Source organism: Pelodiscus sinensis, chromosome 3, assembly GCF_052426305.1.
Source record: "Pelodiscus sinensis isolate ZL-2025 chromosome 3, ASM5242630v1, whole genome shotgun sequence".
NCBI lineage: Eukaryota > Metazoa > Chordata > Testudines > Trionychidae > Pelodiscus > Pelodiscus sinensis.
In genome coordinates this window covers 106101472-106122475 of record NC_143054.1, presented here as the reverse complement: position 1 = coordinate 106122475, position 21004 = coordinate 106101472, and the positions used below count along the sequence as shown (strand labels likewise).

The window sequence follows — 21004 nt, the reverse complement described above, 5'->3', positions numbered from 1 at the left end:
AATTCAAAAAGTGATCTCATGCTTGAAAAGGTTGGATACCACTGATGTAAAGATACATTCGTGGGTAGATCCAGTGAGGTAGAACTCGTCAAGCAGATCTGTCTTAAACAAAAGGAAGTGTGTTTGCATGTAAATTGTAAACGGAGCCCTCAGACAGATAACTGGCATCTTAGTTAAAAAGAAAAACCCCCCAGCATAACTCCTCTTCCCATAAGTGGACATATCTCCTTGTAATTGTCTGGAAAGAATGTTATCTAAGAGGCACTGTGGGAAAACAGACATGAAATAGTAACTTAACTATAAAAGTAAGGGGTTAAAACACCTCAAGTTCTCTCTTCATACCCATCTCTCTCTTCTCACTTAAGAAGACAAAAGAAATAGCAGTTGGACTTCGAGGACAGATCCTGGCTTGAGAATTTGGTCTCCAATGTTAATGGAGGACTTCGCCTTCAACCAATGCTAGTCTATTAAGTTTAAAAAGCATTTTATCTTCATTTTTCTTATAGCTATTTCTTACATGAATACCTCATTACACATTGTACTCTCTGAAAATCTCCTTCTTTGTAGTTAAATAAATTGGTTTTATTATTTAATCAAAACAAATCCACTGATTTAAATAGAGTGAGTTATTCCATTTAAAATAGCAAACTGTTGTATATTGACCACGTAGAGGTGAAACGGATCTAATATATCTGGACTGTTCAGGAGAAGGCTAGATAGTACAGAACACAGATTTTTGGGAAAATCCAGGACTGGGAGTGTGTTGGGGGTTACCCTTTATGTGAAAACCAAGGCCAGTGAAAGAATATGTTTGGTATTTGCTGGCAGGATGCTAGGGTCAGAGCTGCTTAACTAGGGGCTGTAGTTCAGGGTGTAACCTGCATTCTGACATGCTACTTGTGAACAACTCAGATGAGAACTACAATACCCCGCAGAGTGAAGCAGGCAGGGGTGACAGCCCCTCTCTGGTCTGGATTGTATGCTAGAATGCCATGCATACTTATAATGGAAAATAACCTGAAACACACAGCTATCCAATAGGTGGAAACTGGAAAACAGTAATGCTGAAAGAGGCTTAGATTTGGGAGTGAACAGTAAATAGATGGGAATATGCAGGGGGATATGATAGAAAAACACACCACTGCAGTTTTGAGTTCCATATACAGAGGTATTACAAGCAGAATGGAAAGAATAATCCTTACTTCAGGGTGGTGGTGTAGCTGCAGGTAAACCTTTCAAGAGCACAAAGATGTTGACAATGCAGAAAAAAATCAGATTAAGGAATAAAACTAATTTTGAGAATTATCAGATTGATTTGTAAAGAAATATTCAAAAAGCCATATATGATTAGCTTGGTTAAGATATGAATAAGGAGTAACCTTGACATCAAGCTATAAATATATTAAAGGTGTGGCCACTGCAAAGAAAGAAGAAATTTTGGGATTGTAAATATCTCCCAAGGGAAATGAAGGAAGACCATTAAGCTAGGACATTTAAAACTACATTGGACAAAGTGCGAGAAAATATACTACAGGAAATCATTCTGCATTGAAGTGGGGATTGAATAGGGGGTCTAAAATATTTTTTTCATATCTAATATATGTCTATGATTTGGTCTTCGTTAAAGTAGTAGACATTCTAAAGCCATTCTTGTCCTACAAACAAATGAATAAAATCCTTCTTACTTATAAATTAGCCTTTTTTCTTTATTAATATTTACATTGTATTAGTGCTTAGAGATCCAAACCAGGATCAGTGCCCTGCTTTGGTAAGTGTTGTACAAACATATACAAAGATTCAGCCCTTGTCTAAAGAACTTGCAATCTAAGCAGAGAAATAACACACAAAGAGCATGTCTATACTTCGAGTAGATCGACGCTCAGGAGGTTGATTGTCTAGCGTCTAATTTAGTGGGTCTAGCATAGACCCGTAAATGCTCAGGGCAGCCCCCACCTACGTCCAGTACCCTTCCTTCTGTGGGGAGCAAGAAATGCTGACGGGAGCATTTGCAGTTGTCAGCCTCCCACTATGTGGATGCTGCTATGACTTGGCTTAAGGTAAGCCAACTCTATGCATTTTGCATAGCTGGCATTGTATACCTTAAATTGACCTGCCTGGTCTAGCATAGACAAGGCCAAAGAGTCTGGTGATATATGCAATTATATATACAGTTGGGTTTTCTTAAGTACCATTAGAAGTAGATCAAGTAAGTGTCAAGTTTCTCCATTTATGGTATGTAAAGTTGTGGTCTGACTACCCATGATAAATTGTTCTCAACTCTGGAATCTCAATACAACAAAGATATTAATGAAGTTGATTAACCTGCTAGTTTCTTATAAATGTTATCATCTATAAGATTTAAATGGGTCTTGAGGAGGGGGTAGAAGATCAGTGGTTTAGTTCAAGGCTTGGGATCCATGAGTATGTAGTAGTATGGAAGAGAATGATGGACATTTGTACCAGAAAATGACACATTGGCAGCTCTGGCTAAAAACACTGATGGAAATAATATCAGATAGTTTTTCAAGGCTTCAGAATTCTGGAAAAACAAAAAGCAAACAATAAACCACACCAATGCCCTCTTCCAAAACGGTATCCATCCCACACATTCTAAAACCATAGATGAACTTGTTCAGTTTTATATCCAAATATGTAGTTTCAAAACAGGACTATGTAGCACTTTAAAGACTAACAAGATGGCTTATTAGGTGATGAGCTTTCATGGGCCAGACCCACTTCCTCAGATCACAGGGAGCAGAACTGAGGGCACTTCTTGTTCCACCCTATGGAGAATAAGTCTAGCTGGCGAGAGACCCGCACGCATGGAAGCTTTCGTGGGCCAGATAGCTTCTCCAATTATCACCTCTAATATCATTAGCTCACAGACATTTACCTCCCCCCCATCCCTCTTCTGTTCTGAAATTTGATTTGTCCTTTTCATATGTGTTCATTTTTTTTAATTGTATCCTTTGGTATATATGGTTGTGACAATTTTCTTCCACTATTTGATCTGAGGAAGTGGGTCTGGCCCACGAAAGCTTCCATGCGTGGGGGTCTCTCGCCAGCTAGACTTATTTTCCATAGGGCGGAACAAGAAGTGCCCTTGGTTCTGCTCCCTTATTGGGCAGGGACAGGGTTCCCTGGAAAACCCTCTCCTCCTCCCCTGGCCACAGGACCTGCTGTATGCCTTCCTGCCATTCCCGCTAATTCCCACAGGCGAATTGCTTCCAAGCACAGGCGAGGAGAACAAACCCCTCCCTGCTTGTTTATATACGCCACCGCTGTCGTGTTGTCTGACAGGATGAAGTCAGACCTGCCCCTGAGGTGGGGAAGGAAAACTGCACAAGCCAGTCGGACTGCCCAGAGCTCCCTGATATATGATATGACAAGGGAGATCTTGTCCGCAGACCACATACCTTGCATGTGTAGGTCTCCTAAATGGGCTCCCCAGCCAGTGCCCAACGCGTCCATGACAAGGCGAGTGGATGACACTGGTCTGGAGAATGGGACCCCCACGCAGACCTCCGCCTGATGGGTCCACTAGTGCAACGCGAGGAGATCAGGTGCGGGAACCGTCACCACTCTGTCCCAACAGTGGATGGCCGGGTTGTGGACTCACGATAGCCACATCTGTAGCGGGACGCATGCGCAGTATGGCATGCTACACTACATAAGTGCAGACAGCCATGAGGCCCAGGAGACACATGCAAGTCCATGCGGTGGTCACTGGAAAATTCTGGAGTGCCCTGACTGCTGTCTCTATTGTGAGAAACCGGGAGCTGGGTAGAGAGGCTCTTGCTCACAGAGAGTCCAGGTTGGTGCCCACAAACTCTTTTATTGGGGTGGGAGTTAGAGTTGATTTGTCCAGATTCAGCAGGAGGCCTAAGTCGCCGAAGAGTGTGCGGACTATGGTGATGCGGACCCTCACCTGAGTCTCTAAGTCCCCCCTCAGGAGCCAGTCATCTAGGTAGGAGAATACCTGGATGCCCCTTTTCCTGAGCACAACGGCCACCACCGCCATGCATTTGGTGAAGACCTGAGGGGCTGTGGAAATACCGAAGGGGAGGGCTGCGTACCAGTCTCTGGGGGCTAATGAGGGAATTATGGATGAAAATGTTACCATTTTGAATTTTGCTTTGGTGATGAAGGAGTTGAGGGCTGTGAGGTCCAGGATGGGACGGAGGCCCCCTTTGGGACCAGAAAGTAACAAGAATAGAACCCTCTCCCCCAAAACTCGGGGGGAACACGCTCCACCACCACTATCATAAGGAGATGTTGGACCTCCTCTTGAAGCAGAGGCTCGTGAGAGAGGTCCCTGAAAAGGGATGGGGTAGAGGGTTGGGAAGGAGAGGGCGAGTGGAAAGGGATTATGTAACCCCTTTCCACTATCTCCAGCACCCGTTGGCCAACGTAACAGACCACCAGGTTTGGAGGAAGTGGGATAAACGGTCCTGGAAAGTTAGTGGGGAGACTGGTAAAAAGCCCTCGGGGATCCCGTCAAAATCCCTGATGGGGGCCCGAGGGTTTGTTGGGAGCCCCTGGTTGTTGCCTGGAGCCGGGCGTGGTTGACGCCTGTTGTTCCCGCCATTACCACTCCTGCTCCTACGACGGGAGAAGTCAGGACCTGGGGTGCTCTAGGAACATTCCTATTTGCGAAAGTGCACGTCTGGGTAGCAGGAGTGTGCATGCCCAAGGAATTTAGGGTAGCCCAGGTATCCTTGAGGCCATGGAGCCTCTGATCGGTCTGCTCAGAGAAGAGCAAAGGGCCCTCAAACGGAAGATCTTGGAGGGTGATTTGAAGCTCTGGGGGAACCCCAGAACCCTGAAGCCAGGAACTATGGCATAGGACCACACCTGTAGCCATCACCTGGACAGCGGCATCCGCCACGTTGAGAGCCACCTGAAGTGCTGCCTTAAATTCCAAGCGGGAGTCCCTGGGGAGCACATGAACTTGTCCATGAACTTGTCTGTGAACTTGTCCATGGACGCCTGGGTATTATTGGCGTAACATGACAAGAGGATCTGCTGATTGGCGATGTGGCACTGGATACCCCCGGATGTGTAGACTTTCCTGCCTAGCAGGTCAGTCTTCTCGGCCTCCCTATTCTTAGGGGCAGCAGCGGGCTGGCCTTGTCTTTCCCTATGGTCGATGGCTTGAACCACCAGGGAGCCTGGGGGAGGGTGAGAAAACAGGTGCTTGTTGCCCTCTTGGGGAAAGTACCTCCTTTCAGCTTGCTTATCAGTCGGGGAGATAGATGCAGGGGTTTGCCACAAGGTCTTAGAAATTTTGGCTACAGTTTTATTAACCGGAAGAGCCACTCTGGAGGCAGCATCGGATGTCTTCAGACACCTTCTCTGCCTGGATCCCCAGACTTTGGGCCAGGCAGTGGAAAAGGTCCTGGTGGGCCCTAGCGTCCATGGAGGGCATGGGTGGTGTGGAATCACCTAAGACCTCATCTGGAGAAGAGGACAACGACCCCTTCTGGACCTCTCCTAGAGGGGTGTCCAAGTGCGAGGAACCCAGGGACGAGGAAGGGGGAGGTTTGCTCACCGGAGCCACACTCCCCCCAGGGCCTGGAGACGACTGACCAGGAGGTAGAGACTGGCCTGAAGTAGGGGATCTGGCCAGAGGTGTTGCCGAAGGAGGACTTGTGGGCCTGAGGAGACGGAACCCGGCCTGGGTGGATCTACGCTCTGGCTTTGGCGGTACACCCAGGGTGTCCAGAACGGCCACTGGCCTGGAGGTTGTGGGGGCCATGTTTTTTGCAACATTGGCACCAGAACAGGCTGTGCCCACTGTTGTTGGCATAGATGAGGAGGGCTGCGGTGCTGGGAACGGTGCCGAGAGTGGGAGTGGCACCGTGAGCGGGCCCGGGAAGCCTTTGAGGACCAGGTGGATTCCGCCTCAGAGTTGGGACGAATACTCTGAGGCGGACCAAGGTGGAGCCAACGCGGGTATCGCCTGTCTGGCCATGGATTCCGGCTTGCAGCGGTGCCGAGACCCCCTGGACTGGTAGTGGTGTTGAACTGTGGTGCTGCACTGAGTCGAGTTCCATGTCCTGGGGTGGCAGCAAGGGTAAGGATATCCCAGTGGCAGGTGCCGTGAGTGGTGCTGCCGGGGTCGGTAGGGGTGAGGCCTCCAACCTCCTGCACTGGACCTTCAGGTGCCCTGGAAGGGGACTGGTGTCAATTCTCCCCGTGCCACCTGGAGGGTGTCTGGGTGGGAGGAGGAAAGGGAGAGGAGTCAATGAGGACCCTTTATGCCTCTCAGGCCTCTGGCATGGAGGGTTCAGGGAAGTCCTCCATGGGACTGATCTCCCTGCGCTGGGACGACGGTCCACCCGACCTGGAAAGCCCAGGGTCTGGACTCGTCGGCGCCGCGTGCCCCACTGGAGGACCGCTCCCTGTTAGGTCTCATCTTTTTATGAGGTGCCAGAGACTGGGATCGGTGCCGGAGATGCGCGGTGCACAGAACTATCCTGCACCGACGCCAGTGCACTTTGAGAGGCCAGTTCCGGGTCCGATGCCAGTGCCATCCTGAGAGCTGCCTCCATTAGCAGAATTTTGAGGCACAATTCCCTCTCACGCTTAGTACAGGGTTTGAAGGCCTTATAGACCTTATCTTGCAGACTTCTGTGAGGTGAGCCTACCCCAGACACTTTAGACACGATGAATGGGGATCGCCACAGGGCATAGGCCTGTGACATTTTTTGCAGGGTTTAAAGCCTTGCAGGCATGCCCTGCCACAGGTGCACGGTGTGCTGCGGTGGGGAGTAAATAAACAGAAAATAACAAAAGAGTCTTGAACTTAATTTGCAGCTACTTAGCTGGAGACTAATTGAAAGAATAAGAAGAACAATGCTGAAGACAACGATTGCTGTAAAGAGATGAGGGTTGTTCCAATGACCATTATGGCGGTAAGAAGGAACTGAGTAGGTGAGGGGACCAGCAGGAGTATAAACCGGCGCCACTCCAAGGGGGTCCCCTGCTGGCCTGACGGGTACTGCTGAGGGAAAAATGTCCAATGGCGCGTGCATGCTGCGTGTATACACCTAACTGGAATGCACATGAGCAATCACTCAAAGAAGAAGAAAATATTCCCAGTTGGATTCAAAGTGTAAAGTGAAAGCCCTACATTGATTCTCTAAGGCCATTAAGTTAATACTGCTGAGCCATATTACATTTCCATGTGTCTCTTTCGGTATTTGGGACCTTCTTTGTAGTAACATCTTGATCCTTGAACTTCATTTACCAGTGTCAGGATTAGTAACAGATGGTCAGACCCAATCCCACCATCCAAGATCTCAATGCATTTCCCTGCTCTATGCAAACATTTAGACACTAAATAAATGTTATTTATAATTTAAACCATATTTCTAAATTTAATGTTTAGTTCAAGATGTGGTTTGGTTGGACATAATAGAAAGTGAGATTAATGATGAATTGTAACAGGGTTGCATGGTTCAATAATATGAAATGTTAAATCTAGGCCTGATTGAGCCTCTAAGTACAGTGAGTCAAGAATCACCCAGGCTGGCACAGACAGATGGAAACTACACCTCGGTGAATTTTTCAGGTCTAATGAACTTTGCGGAAGATTTGTTGAAAGCAGGGCTGACAGCAGCAGCAATGTATGTTCAGGGTTGCTGATCTTGTTAGCACTAGGCATCTTTAATCTTTGTTGGTGACTCTACATGAGACCTGCAGAAGATACACTAATGACGAGCTGAGTTATCTCATCTCCTGGCAGCCCCCTCTGGCCAGTGATTTTGGGGTCTGTGTTGGGGACTTAGGGTGTTGTAGACCCAGAGGCTTAGTCTCAGGCCCCAGATCTGTGCTCACGCCTGTAAACAAATAGTTAGAGGTCCCCTTTAAGCCCAGGCCCAGAGTACAGGGTGGCGCAGACACCCAAAAGCAATTTAACAGTCTGGCGTAGGGCAGGGCAGGCACATAAACAGCAGTTCACTAGTTCAGATAGGCCCAGGCCTGGGTGCAGGGTGGAGCAATAAAACAGTTTCCAGGCTCAGCCCTGGCTGCAGGCTGAGTAAATAGTTTACAAGGCCCAGCCCTTGGTTGGGGCAGGGCACCAAACAACAGATAAGTAGTTCAAGGGCTCAGACCTGGCTGCACACTGAGCAACAGTTTCTAAACCCACAGCCTTGGTCAGGGCAGAGTAAGAAGCAAGCAGTTTAACAGTTCAAAGTTCAGGACTGTCTGCAGGCTGAGCAGGAATCGGGTTTCCTTGCTGGCGGAGAGCTGACAAGCGCAGAAGTTTTACCCCTACCAGGGGGAACCTGCCACCCCAGACAAGGGGTGGCGGGTGGGAATGCAAGCCCACCTGCTCCACTGCGTCCCAGCCCAGTGGCTCCACTGTGTTCTAACCCTAATAGTGGCGGCGCAGGATGTTTCTGGGTTGATGGGGATTCTGGCCACAACACGCCAACCAGGTCAGTGGGTCAGCAGGGATCCTGGCCACAACATGCCACCCAGCTGACCTCCATCTCCTTAGTCAGCTCTAGCTCGGCTACCTTGGGTTGTTTCTTGGTTCCCCCCAAGGGGATACCTGGCTCCACATCTGTTCTGCGGGGTCCCCTTTTTCAGAGCTCAACAACAGCCCTGGCTAGTCCTTAAAGCCTGGCACCAACCTCAGTGATGTCTGCCAATCTTCTGGGCCCGGCAGTGGTTCTGGAGGCCCAACCCAGTCCTCCCTTTGAGGGCAGCATGGCTGGGCCTTCCTTCTCTGGAGCTTAGGCAGAGCATCTGGCCTGCTCGGTGGCCAGGTCTCAACTGAGCTCTGCCTTTTATACTCCCAGCCCCGCCTTCCATGCTCTGGCACCTGCCACCATGATATCCAGCTAATCATTTTGGACAATGGATATTGCTGAAACCAGAGTGCCAGATTAGAAAGGTTCAACCTGTAGCTAGCTAGGTCTCTTATTTGCTAGCCAATGTACACAAAAGTATGAATTCACTGATTTACCACATTTCAATAACACACTTCAATAGTAAACAAAATTCTTTTTGAAACATATCCAAAAATCTTTGCAGACTTACCACAGGAAATAATGGCATATGGAAGACAGGCCATTGTTAAAAATATATTGCTAAATTATGCCAGGTCACAGTGGACTTGATTGTGCCTGTTAGGTACAGCCTGGAATAAGGGGTAATGTGGAACTGAACTGTACTGTCCTAGGGTATGTCTACACTACCCTCCTAATTCGAAATAGGAGGGTAATGTAGTCATACCGCAATTGCAAATGAAGCCCGGGATTTGAATTTCCCGGGCTTCATTTGCATAAAGCCGGCCGGCGCCATTTTTAAATGCCGGCAGTTCGAACCCCGTGCCGCGCGGCTACACGCGGCACAGAGTAGCTAGTTCGGATTAGGCTTCCTAATCCGAACTAGCTGTACTCCTCATTCCACGAGGAGTACAGCTAGTTCGGATTAGAAGCCTAATCCGAACTAGCTACTCCGTGCCGCGTGTAGCCGCGCGGCACGGGGTTCGAACTGCCGGCATTTAAAAATGGCGCCGGCCGGCTTTATGCAAATGAAGCTCGGGAAATTCAAATCCCGGGCTTCATTTGCAATTGCGGTATGACTACATTACCCTCCTATTTCGAATTAGGAGGGTAGTGTAGACATACCCCTAGTGAGGAGCATTGAGGGGCAAACTGTATTGCTGAGCTCCCAGCTACCAAGGGGAAGTATGCTCACTACTGGAATCCACCAGGCTATGTAGACTCCTCCCCACTGTATGCCTAGCTCTATAAGGTGGTTTAGAGGAGACTAACACAGTGATTGCCCAGCTTTCTCTCCTTTTGGCTCTTTAAAGCTTCCATACTCCCCCAGGAAACTAGAGTCTGAGTAGTTCCCTGCAACCTCTTTGAGTGCCAGGACTGCAATTCTGTTTGGCTTTTTTACAGGCTGTGAAGCCATGTTCTCATCTCCCTAAAGTGCACCCACATAAGGTCCAGTTAGACTGGGCACTGAGTAGTGGCAGAATAGGCTTCCATTAAATACTCGTGAAATAATGTATGCGAGTGTGTGTTTGGAGGCTGCTGAGGCTCCAACAGGGACCTACCAGCAAAATACTGATAGTAACTTCCTGACAAGTACTAGTACTGTAGCTGATTGAGAAATAGAGATGTTTCTGAAAGTAAAGAAGGAGGAGATGTTAAGAGGGGACAGTTTTTGTGCTAAGGCTTTTGAAGTGTATGCCTTAGTTCAACAGGCTATCAAATAACTATTACTGACAGCCAACTGCACCAACCCATGCCTTCAGACACTCTTTTACTTCCTGTCCTAACTATTACAGGTACTCTTTCACTTCCTGTTCTATTCACTAGCCTGTCTCATTGGCTGCTAAACAACAACCACATCACACTCCAGGTGTGACTGCATTTCAGAGAGGAACGAACTGATCCTTGTGTATAAGCAGTAAAAAACTAAAAGCACTGCTGGTATAGTTTGAAACAGTGGTTCTCAACCTTTTCAAGCATATGGATCCTTTTTCAATCTATTAAAATTTCAGACTCCCCCTCCCTGGGGGAGAAAAGAAAAGAAAAGGAAAAGAAAAGTAAGGAAAGAAAAAGAAAAGTAAGGATCGGGACCGTCTTTAATTTTAAACTTTCCATAGACCCCCTTGCAGTATCGTTGTGGACCACCAGGGGTCCGTGGACCTCAGGTTAGGAACTACTGGTTTAAAACAGTCTAATGGCTGCTCTAAGCTACCACTGGTTCATAAGGAGCACCTCACTGGCGAGGTCAGGAAGAATATGATGTGCACTGGCCTGACCTCCCAGAATGAGAATTGTTCCTTATGCAGAAATCTATCCAGCTCCCCCTCTTGCAGCTTGTTATCCTGCTGCTTTGTGCTGCATCCTGAGTGCAGAATAACTAGGGGTTCTCGAATTTCACTGCGCTACAACCCTCTTCTGATAACAAAATTAGGACATGACTGAAGGAAGAGGGACTGGAACCAGACCCCATTTAAGCCCCAGTGACCCAGGTGGAGGGAGGAGGAGCAAATCCAAAGCCCCAACCTCCACCACCCCAAGTGCGGGAGGTAAAAGCCCAAGGGCTTTGGCCTCAGGTGGGGTGTCTGTAATGTGAATTCCACTGACTAGGGATAAAGGCTTCATCTGTGGGCAGTAGGGCTTGGGCTTCAACTTCAGCCCTGGCAGCCAACAAGCCTAATGCCAGCCCTGGCAACCTTATTAAAATAAGATCATGACCCACTTTGGGGTCCCAACCCACAGCTTGAGAACCCCTGAATTAGAAGAGCCAAGAATCTAGTCCATTTCTCTTCATTATACTTTACAATTCTTTCTCATATAACGTCTTGGACACATTTGAGAGCAATGGGTAATGAGAGTAAACAATGTTGGAGTTGTGGGGACAGAATCCTGTCCCTAATCCATAACCAAAATGAATGTACAAAGGCTCTGTAGTTGCTTTGTGGACACTACTGCAGTCTTTGGACTGAAACAAAGATTATGATTTTGAAGGATGCTTAACTCTGGAGCGTTAGGTCATATTTATATCCTTCTATAAACTGACTCTTTATGTAGTAAGGTAACATGCAGCATGACATAGGAGCCTTCTGAGGCAATTTTGCTGTCTGGTAAATTTTGTCCCAGAAAAACTTTTTAGGTTTTTGTAATAGAGTCTGTATAGGTCACCACCAACACGGCTAATGTCACTTGGTTTATTGGTCAGGGGGGACAGTCCTGCAGCAACAGGCACAACCCGCAGCAGAGACCCGCCCTGTTCACATTCCTCTTTTCCTCCCTTTATGCACGCCTGAGGCTGCCTCTCCGGCCAACGGAGTAAGGGGGTTCGGGCCCACCCCCTCTCCGAACCCCGGCCCAGGGCCCTGAGGGCAGGGACTCGTGGTCCCTCCCTAGCGGATGGGGGAAGTGCCCCAAAACACACCCGCTCACTGGGTTCCACGACCCCGCGCTGGGCCGCTTCCTACTCTGCCCTTCCTAAGGGCTGGCCCCTGCCGCGTATCCCAGCCTCACCTCTCCAGCCTCCTTCCTCCCTGACTCTCCATTTCTCCCTCTCCCCCTTCTGTGGTGCCGACCCCAGGTTTAAATCTCCCGCCGGCCCTGTCCCCGTGCGTCATCTCCTCCGCGTCGCCCAGCAATCCCTCTTCCCCCGTGACGTCACACGTCGGCGCCTCTCTAGCCCCTCCTCCTTGGGCCTCGCCCAGAGGCTCTCCTTGCCCCCTGCCGCTCGCCGCGCCGAGCCCCGACTTGGCAGCGCGGCCTGCCGTCCCGGAAGTGCGTCGGCTCTCCACCCCCCGGCGTGTCCATCCGTCGTCACCCCGGGCACCCCGAGTGTGGGGCGGGAGCGCCCCATCACAGTTTTGAAAACTCATTTTAATATGACTGCTTCTGCAAGTAATACATACATTTATTTCCCTTCATCTTCCAAAATTATAACCTATAACAATAGCAACAAGGATCCAGACAATAGCAACAAGAAATAAAACCTTCTTTTTAAAGCTTCTAACTAGATGAAACTGACCAGTTAATACAAAGAAAACAGCAGTGACTGAAAAACTAGCTATACATATCAGTCACAGACTTATTCTTCACAAATATTCTTGCTGTTAAATCAAATCACCATGCTGTATCCAACAGTAGGAGCCCTTTTGTTTGTAGGAGTGCCTGATGCACATCATTTGGTCATAAGAAGCTTAATGGTTCTTTCCCCTTACAAGAGGCATTCATAAATAACTGCAATCACACATGAAAACTGAAAAGGACAGAAAGAGAATATGTGTCTACCATTTTCTTTATGCAATAAAAAATGGTTACTAAGCTTCTGTAAGTGTTTCTTTCAGATGTGTTCCACATGTCCATTCCATTCCAGGTGTTGCATGCTCCTGCTTTCCAGAAAGACTCAGATTTAAAGGGTAGTTTGTGGAATGGACCTGTGCAACATACTTCAAAGAACAACAGTAATGGAAGGTTAGTAGCCATTTTTCTTTTTTTGAATGACTGCACATGAGCATTGCACGTAAGGTGAGGCCACACAGTTGAAGAGGAGGGATTGGAATTCATGAAAACACTGACTGCAGAACAAATCAGCCAAATTTGTCCTCATCACTGGACTGCTGACTGATGGCACAATGGGAAGAAAAGGTATGCACTGAAGTCCAGAGCCTTGAGTGTCTACGGCAGGGCTAGAAACACATGGCCTGTGGACCGCATGCAGCCCATGGCCCGTTTGTGGCCCATGGTGCAGTTTGGGTTTACATGGGGGTCAACATGCAGCCCGTGAATGGGATCCTTTGAACACGGCCTCCACTGGGAACACGCTTCACAATGGCAAAGCGTCTCCCAGGCAGGGTAAGCATTTGAAAGTTGCAAGCGGACGCCTGGCTGGAACAGACAGGTGCAGGGTGTCAGTGTTTCTAGTCCGAGGGATGAGGTGCTGGGAGCACCAGGGCATTGTGTGAAATAAGCTATTTTCATATATTTGCATAAATATTTGCATGTATATGCAACAACACTTTAGTTGCGGCCCTTGGCATGTGCTAGGAGTATCATTGTGGACCCTGGGGTTTCCAAAGTTGAGTATCCCTGGTCTACTGAATGAGTTGAACACTCGGAGTAACCTGAACTCTGGACTTGCTCTTGATTAACCAGTCATTTAGATAAGACTAGATCTGCACCCCTAACTTTTTGAGGAAGACTGCTACTACTGTCATATATGTTGTCAATACCAGAGGAGCTGCAGAGAGGCTGAATGCGAGGATCATGATTTGGTAGTGTGAGTACTTCACAACAAAACTGAGGAAACTTCCATGACCTATGAAAATAAATGTCTCTTAAATGGAGGGCAGCATACCAATTCCCAGAATCCAGAGAGGGAATAATGGATACCGGAGTGACCATTTGTAACTTTATTCTCTCAAGGAAGCTGTTCTGGTGGCTCAGGTCTAGAACTAGCCTGGAACCACTCTTGATTTTCAGGATTAGGAAATAACAGGAAGCCCTCTCCCTTAGCAGCTTCCAATCTTTCCCTTGCAGACGTTCCCAGGCAGGGGATGCCCCTGCACCTCTCACCATCTCCTGAAGATTCAGGGTGGCAGGGGAAGCTGCTCTCTGGTTTGCAATCCTGAATAGCAACTGCCCCGGTCTCCCCTCCCCTGAGTAGAATACACTATCTTATCAAATCCAATGTATTGAAGTTCTTTGCTTTTGAATTTGCCCTCTGATGACCCAGCCTCTGTCTTTAGCAGCGGACATCCCTAGGGATTCTGGAGGGAATGGGGAGACATGGCTTTACTGGAACTTATAACCATGAACAGGAAGAGGAAATTACTCACCTTGGTACAGTAACAATGGTTCTTTGAGATGTGGTTCCCCACAGATGCTCTACTATAGATTTTGGGTCGTCCTGGCGCCGCAGATCAGAGTTTTCTTGAGCACTAGTCAGCCAGATTGTGCATGCGCAGCACATGCCTCTCACCATTCGCGCTCTTTTGATCTCTTGGGCAGTCCGGCTCCCGCCAGTTCCGCCTCGTATCTGGAAGATATTAAGGAAAAGAATCTGAAATGGGTGGTAGTAGAGCACCTATGGAGACACACAACTTGAAGAACCATCGTTACTGTACCAAGGTGAGTAACTTTCTCTTCTTCTTTGAGTGGTGTCCCCGGGGGTGCTCCATTGTAGATGAATGTTTAGCAGTACTCAGTATAAGTAGTAGGTGGGCCTTGGATTTATGGTTTGACAGCAGTCAACAGGACTGTGGAGGCCACAATAGTTTCTTTCGCTTGAGCCTGCAAGATTGCATGGTGCTTCATAAAAGTGTAATTGGTGGACCATGTAGATGTCCTTGAGGGGAAGCCTGTGAAGAAGGCTGTAGAAGTCACCACCACCCTTGTCAAGTGTTCTCTAGGTGTTTGAGGAAGTAGTTTATTCCTTAAAATATAACATTGTGTAATGCAGGAGGCTATGAGTTTGGAGATGCATTGTGACAAAAGCGGATATCCCTTATTTTGGTCCGCTGTAGAAATGAGCAAACGATCCAACTTGCGGAAATATCAGGTCCTTTCTATATAGAATGCAAGACCTCTGCATACATCCAATAAACAAGATATTGCATCCTTTGTTGTTGAGTGTGGCTTAGGGTAGAATGAAGGGAGTACAATGGGTTCATTTATGTGAAAGTCAGAACAAACCTTAGGAACGAAGGAAGGATGTGGATGTAGTACTACACTGTCTCTATTAAAAATAGCATATGGTGGAACTGTCATCAAGGCTGCCAACTCACCGACTCTGTGAGAAGAAGTGATTTCCAGAAGAAAAAGTACCTTTAGTGACATCATAGACAGTGGCATGTAGCTAGAGGTTCTAAGGGTGTCTGGGAAAGAGTATCCAGAACCATTTCTAAGTTCCATGATGGTGGTGGTAGCCTGCATGGTGGGTATAAATTGGAAAGCCCTTTATAGTCTCTTTGTGGTGGGGTGACCAAAAACTGACCACCCCTCAACTGGGTGGTCCAAGGCAGTGATCACTGAGGGTGTGTCTAGACTACATGCCTCCTTCGACGGAGGCATGTAGATTAGCCAGATCGCAAGAGGGAAATGAAGCCGCGATTAAAATAATCGCGGCTTCATTTAAATTTAAATGGCTGCCCCGATCTGCCGATCAGCTGTTTGTCGGCAGATCGGGGGAGTCTGGACGCGATGCCCCGACAAAGAAGCCTTTCTTCATCGACACAGGTAAACCTGGTTTCACGAGGCTTACCTGTGTCGATGAAGAAAGGCTTCTTTGTCGGGGCATCGCGTCCAGACTCCCCCGATCTGCCGACAAACAGCTGATCGGCAGATCGGGGCAGCCATTTAAATTTAAATGAAGCCGCGATTATTTTAATCGCGGCTTCATTTCCCTCTTCCGATCTGGCTAATCTACATGCCTCCGTCGAAGGAGGCATGTAGTCTAGACACACCCTGATAGATGAACCTGTAGGAAGGAGAGGGATAATCCAGCATCCTTGAGGGACGGCATGCAGTCCAAAACTCTATGTAATGTTGCTTTGCTGGGGTCTAACAGCTTGTTAGAACACCAAGAGAGGAATCTACGCCATGTTTGAAGGTAAGTGGTTCGGGTAAATTGTTTTCTGCTGTGTAAAAGTACCTTTTTTACTTGGTCAGAGCACAGGAGTTCTTCCTGGTGGAACCAACAATGAGCCATGTTGTTAGGCGGAGAAGATGTGGCTGTCGGTGAAGTAAGGTCCCCTGTTCTGAGTTAGAAGATCGTGCTGAATAGGAAGGTGGTAGGGAGGTTGAGGAGACATCAGCTACAGACAAGGAAACCATATCTCTCGTGCCCAAAATGGTGCTATGAGAATAACTGTTGCTCTGTCTCCACCAATCTTCTTCAACACCTTGGGAATGAACAGGATAGGGGGAAATGCATATAAGAAGAGATCCTTCCAACGGAGAAGTCAATAAGTCAATTTCTGGTATACCCCACTTTCCATTGGAAGATGGATCGGAGGTTGATATGGTTTTGTTTACTCCTGATAATTATGAAGCTATGAGGGTAATTTTGTTTCATATGCACCAGTTCCATAATTGGACCACCTCTGTGCATAAAACATGAAAACAGGCACCTCCCTGGAAATTTATGTAGTACATCGTTGATATGTTGTCACTCAATATTCTGACATTTTTGCCTTGAATGTGTGTAATGAAATGCTTGCATGCATTGAACACTGCTCTGAGTACCAATAAATTGATTGAAAAGTAGTCTCTTGTGTGATCCATTGTCCTTGTATTGATATGGCATTCCTATGGGCTCCCCACCTGATGAGGGACGCATCGGTAGTTATATGTTCAGAAGGTTGGTCTCGATGAAATGGTACACCTGCTATAAGATTGCAGGGATTGGTCCACCATGCAAGAGACTTTAAGATGTGACGTGGAGGAGAGACCAGTCTGTGCACTTGTCTCTTGTGATGGGCATATACTGTTGCAAGCCAGGGTTGAAGACATCAAAGATGTAAACAAGCGTGGTCGACCACATAGGTTGTAGCAGCCATGTGACCCATAACTTGGAGACAGGTAAGTATGGGAACTATGGGGCCAAGAGTAACAATAGTAATTAGTTCTTAGATTGCTTGGAATCTTTGCATATAGAGATATGCTCTTGCGGATACGGAATCTAGCTTGGCACCTGGGAATTCTAGAGTTCGTGTAGGTTGTAGTGTTGACTTTTGTGCATTGAGTTTAAGACCCAAGAGATCGAACATTTGCCTGGTTGTTGCCACCATTCACTGCGTCTCCACTTCTGATAGACCTTTTACAAGCAATCGTCGAGGTATGGAAAAATAATCATGGCTTGTCTGCAAAGATAGGCCGCGACAATGGCTAACGTCTTTGAAAACACTCTGGGTGCTGATGAAAGGCCGAATGGTAGTACTTGGTGTTGATAATGCAGGAACCATCTGTGCACGGGGTGAATAGTTATGTGAAAATAGGCATCCTGCAGGTCGAAGGATTATTGAAGCTAGGGTAACCATTCTGAATTGTTGCTTTCAATGATACGGATTCAATTTGCGGAGATCCAAAATAGGCCACCATCCTCCCATCTTTTTTGGTGAGAAAGTAATGGGAGTAGAACCCCTTGCCTCTGAAGTCCTCTGGTACTATTTCCTCTGTTCCTAGACTAACCAGTCATTGTACCTCCTGTTTTAATAGGTCTTCATGAGAGGTAGATGTGGGGAACGAGGTGAGTGTGGTGATCCCCTTGAAGGAGGAGGAGGATAGTGAGGTGGGTATCTTATATAAAGGGACGGTGATACACAGTACCTAGGCGCATGGTGCCTAGCTTGTTCATGTGGGATGTAATCCCTTGTCATCCACTGCTATCTGAAGAGAATATGGAGAAGTTGGTGCAGAAGATGGTGCCGGTGAGAACGTTAGCAGTTCCGGGCTCGCTGTTCTCAAGGAGGTGGATTCATGAGGTGTTTTCCTCAGCACCTGGATAAAACATATGGTACCGAAGATGCCTGTGCTGAACTGGTTGGTACTGTGCTGGTCGGTGCTGAGGTCGTTAGCACATGTGCGGCTAGTGACCAAGTCATCAGTGCCAAGGTTGTTGGTACATTTGTTGACAGTTCTGAGGTGGAAGGTGATGTTGTTGGTACTGTTGTACATGGTGCCACTGTAGATTTTTGCTGTGATTTCGGCTTCGAAAGCTACTTATGTTTGGGTGCCACTGAGCCTGATGTGCCAGGCTTATCACCGACACTCATTCGTACAAAAGGTAAAGACTGAGCTGTCGAAGCTCTTTTTCGAGCTGGAGCCGACTGTGGTGAAGCAGCCTTTCTTTTCTCCACCCTAGGAGACCACGGAGTGGAAACTATATGAGAATGCTCCAGTGGCTGAAGCGCTTTGTCAAATAAAAACATTTAAAATCTCATCTCCCTGTCCTTACATGCCCTAACCATCAACTTGGCACAGTGGACACATTTGAGGCACATGAGCCTTGCCAAAGCACTTGATACACTTGGCATGACCATCCAAAACTGGCATGGTATCACGGCATGTGGTGAACGGTTTAAAACGGGGAGAGCCCGGCATGGCTAATTGCACAACATAAAAAAAATGTTCATTAGCTTTTGCAACTAATAAAATGAACTATAACAACCAGAACAATAAAAACTGTAACTCTAACGAACTACAAAGACTAAACAACTAACTATTCTATTCTTGACAGGATTTTCCTGAGGAGAGAAGGCTCAGTGCATCCGTGACTGCGGGCAGCGAAGAAGGAACTGGTGGCAGTTAGACCGCATGAGAGATCAAAAGAGCGCAAACAGTATGAGGCGCATGCTGTGCATGCACGGGCTGACTGACCACTGCTCAAGAAAACTCCGATCTGCGGTGCGGGGGGATGACCTGACACCTACAGTGGAGCACCCATGGGGACACCACTCGAAGAACAGAAGTACTTTTCCTCAGCCCTTTTGGACATGGAGAGGGGGATGTGGGGGTCTGCCACAATATATGAATAGAGGATAGTTCTTTCACTACCTCTACCTGTATGCCCAGCTTTAAGGCCACTATCACGTTATTGGATTCTAAAGATCACGGTTGCACCCATGGGGGGTGTTTGTTCCAAAAGTCTATACAAAGGGGGCTATATGAGGTGTCACATGAAAGCTTGTGTTCTACTGATTCTGTATATGCTATTCATGTACTTGTATAATATCTATATTTGGAGTTATAAATATGTACTCTGTGTTGATGATGGAAAATTCTCTGTCTGAGGCAGAGCAATGTGCCAGAAATGTTTGTTCAATGGCTATGCTGATGAGCAAGACTCCAAGGACAATAGATCTCTAAATGGCAAAGACACACCTGAGGAATGAATCTGGATGCCTGCAGAGCAGCCAGAATAATGATTGCTGTCTTGGGACACAAGGATAGGTCACTGACCATGTGACCTGCTATAGCTCGGAAGATGCCAGGAAAGGTATATAAGTGCCATGTGGCACCTTCTATCTTGTCCTGAGTTCAGCTTCTGCTTCCAGATGCAGCCTTGCAGGGAACAATGAGCTGGGAAGAACCGTGAACCCATTCTGATATAGGATGTACACCAGAGCATTTTAAGATAGCAGTTTATACCATCTCTGCTAAGAACCTGTATCGAGAACTGGATGATTCGATGCATGTAATGAATTCTCCTTAACAACCTCCTTAACTCTCCATGCTTTTCTTTCTTTTAGTAATAAATCTTTAGATTCTAAAGGATTGGCTCAGCGTGATCTTGTAGGTAATATCAAGAGTGTAAATGGACTGGGACCTGTGGCTGGTTTCTTGGGACCGGAAGAATCCATTCAAGGTAGGTGAGATTGGGTTCTAAAACCCTTCACCTGTGTGCAGGCCCAGGGCTGACTGGGGCATAGGAAGAGCTGGGGTACCATAGGGGTTTTGCTCGTGAGGCTTGTTTGTGGCCTATTTGGGAAGGTCTCCAGTCCGGGGCTATAAGGAGCCACGAGTTTGAGCAATTTGTCCTGAGTGGATGCCCTCAGCAATGCCCAGACCCGGCCTGGTCCGTCACAGCCACCATTTTTAACAACTTTTATAGTCATTCTGGAAGAGATGAAATAGCCTGGCCAGTGGAGGAGGAGGAAGAGGGAGAAGATCAGCATTGATTGTGGGCACTCTTCCTACCTTTTTGCCTTGGCAGGATCCCATCTGGTTTATATGGTTCTGTGCTGGACTTGGTACCAGGGTCTGGACTGGTTTCAGCCCAACGGATTGGTGGTTACCTTTATTCAGAGGCTATAAATAAGGGTGCATAGAATAACCTCCAGAAACCTGAGGAAAACCCCATTGATTCTGAAAGGGCCACAGAAGGGTACAAGTGTCTGGGGGAGTAGCAGGGACAATTTATTGAATGAGAGGAGTAAGAGCCTTGTGGTCTTTGGTACCAGGATTATCCCCTCTCAGCTGAGAGGTTTTTTATGCCTTTTCTTAGGCCCTGGAAATGGTGAATGGTGCTGAGATTGCATTAGGTTCCTTACCAAGGTTGAGGTATTCTATGTCCTGTCACACTGGGCTGGCTGAGATGGAGGCCTTAGCGCTGCTTCCATGAGCAAAACTTCAGCCTGGCTTCCCAGTCCTTCATGTGAAGTTTAAAGTCTGTATAGAGTAGGCAGTGGTCTTCTACAGGAGCTTCTCCAACACATGCCCAGCAGCTTGAATGCAGATCACTCAGGAAAATAGCTTTTTTGCAGGAGACACTGGGCTTGAAGCCCAGTGACCGAGAAATGCCTTTACACCAGGTAACAGACCAAAGCATTGGTAACTCCGTAAGGGTATGTCTACACTACCCCGCTAGTTCGAACTAGCGGGGGTAATGTAGTCATCGGCAGTTGCAAATGAAGCCCAGGATTTGAAATTCCCGGGCTTCATTTGCATGAAGCCGGCCGGCGCCATTTTTAAATACCGGCTAGTTCGGACCCCATGCC

General features: G+C 47.5%; 1 protein-coding gene across 3 annotated transcripts in view; it reads right to left on the bottom strand.

Moving 5' to 3' along the window:
• Positions 1-21004, bottom strand: part of ADGB (androglobin) — a 242408-nt gene that overhangs the window by 33274 nt on the left and 188130 nt on the right. Inside the window, exon 30 of one of the 3 annotated variants that reach the window (XR_012902706.2) lies at positions 14345-14544. The exons of the other annotated variants lie outside the window; for them this stretch is intronic. The gene's annotated coding sequence lies outside the window, so the exon portion shown is untranslated. The remainder of the gene's footprint in view (positions 1-14344; positions 14545-21004) is intronic. 3 annotated transcript variants of the gene reach the window in all.